This window comes from Propithecus coquereli, unplaced genomic scaffold, assembly GCF_000956105.1.
Source record: "Propithecus coquereli isolate 6110/MARCELLA unplaced genomic scaffold, Pcoq_1.0 Scaffold257, whole genome shotgun sequence".
NCBI classification, from domain to species: Eukaryota; Metazoa; Chordata; class Mammalia; order Primates; family Indriidae; genus Propithecus; species Propithecus coquereli.
Window position 1 is genome coordinate 2,182,675 of NW_012148141.1, and position 1,781 is coordinate 2,184,455.

The window sequence follows — 1,781 nt, forward strand, 5'->3', positions numbered from 1 at the left end:
TGACAGGCAAGTGTCTTTTTGATGAAAAGTCTTCTTTTCCTTTGGGTAAATACCCAGAGGTGGGATTGCTGGATCGAATGGTAGGTCTATTTTTAGTTCTTTGAGGAATCTCCCTCCATACTGTTTTCCATAAAGGTGGTACTAATTTGTAGTCCGACCAAGAGAGTATATAAGCATTCCTTTCTCTCTGTATCCACATCAGCATCTATTGTTTTTGAACATTTTAATAAAAACCATTCCGACTGGGGTAAGGTGATATCATACTGTGGTTTTAATTTACATTTCCCTGATGATTACTGATGGTGAGGATTTTTTTTCATGTTTATTGGCCATTTGGTCTTTCTTTTTTTTAGAAGCTTCTATACATGTCTTTTGCCCACTTGTTAATAGTGTTGTTTGTTTTTCTCTTGCTGATTTGCTTGAGTTCCTTATAAACTCTGGTTATTAGCCCTTTATCAGAAGTGTAGCTCGTGATTATTTTCTCCCATTCTGTAGGTTGTTTATTGGTTCTGTTGATTTTTTTGTTTAGCTGTGCAGAAAAAATTTCAGTTTAATCAAATCCCATTTATTTATTTTTGTTGTTGCCATGATTGCCATTGTGATCTTAGTCATAAATTCTTTTTCTAAGCCAGTATCTAGGAGAGTTTTTCCTACCTTTTCTCTAGAATTCTTATGGTTTTCTTCCTAAGATCTAATTCTTTTATACATCTTGAATTAATTTTTGTGAGTGGTCAGAGGTAGGGGTCCTGTTCCATTCTTCTGCTTGTGGCTATCCAATTTTCCCAGCACGATTTATTGAATCGGGCTTCTTTTCCCCAGTGTACACTGTTGTCTCCTTTGTCGAAGATAATACTGTTGCAGGTACATGGTTTTATATCTGGGTTCTCTGTTCTGTTCCATTGGTCTAGGTTACTATTTTCATACCAATACCATTGCTGTTTTGATTACTATAGCCTTGTAGTATAGCTTGAAGTCTGGTAATGTGATGCCGCCAGATTTGTTCTTTTTGCTTAAGATTGCCTTGGGTATTCAGGCTCTTTTCTGGTTCTAAACAAAGCGTAGAATTATTTTTTCTAGATCTGTGAACTTTGACTTTGGTAATTTGATGGGAATTCACTGAATTTGTAAAACACTTTGGGAAGTATGGACATTTTAACAATTTGATTCTGTCTATCCATGAGCATGATATTTTTTTTTTTCATTTGTTTGTATCCTCTGTGATTTCTTTCCTCAGAGTTTCATAGTTCTCCTTGTAGAGATCTTTCACCTCCTTGGTTAATTATATTCCTAGGTATTTTATTTTCTTTTTAGCCATTGTGAATGTATTGAGTCTTTGATTTGATTCTCAGCTTGACTGTTACTATATAGTATATAGAAATGCTACTAATTCATGTACATTTATTTTTGCATCCTGAGACTTTGCTGAATTTATTTATCCATTACAGGAGACTCTGAGTTGAATATTAGGGGTTTTCTAGATACAAGATCAAATTGTCAGTAAAGAGTGATAGTTCGAACTCTACTTTCATGATTTGGATACCCTGAAAGTTCTTTTCTTGTTAGACTGCTCTGGCTAGGACTTCCAGAACTATGTTGAAGAGAAGAGGTGAGAGTGGCCATCCTTGTCTTGTTCCAGTTCCCAAGTGGGAATGCTTTCAACTTTTCCCCATTCAGTATGATGTTGGCTGTGGGTTTGCATACATGACTATTATAATTTTGAGATATGTTCCTTCTCTGCCTTGTTTGTTGAGGTTTTTTATGAGGGAAGTGTAGTAGGTTTT

The 1,781-nt window shown here is 35.4% G+C and overlaps 1 protein-coding gene across 1 annotated transcript in view; it reads right to left on the minus strand.

Annotated features, from left to right (window-relative positions):
• APOOL (apolipoprotein O-like) overlaps positions 1-1,781 on the minus strand; it is a 44,353-nt gene that overhangs the window by 16,928 nt on the left and 25,644 nt on the right. The gene's annotated exons all lie outside the window — the stretch shown is intronic.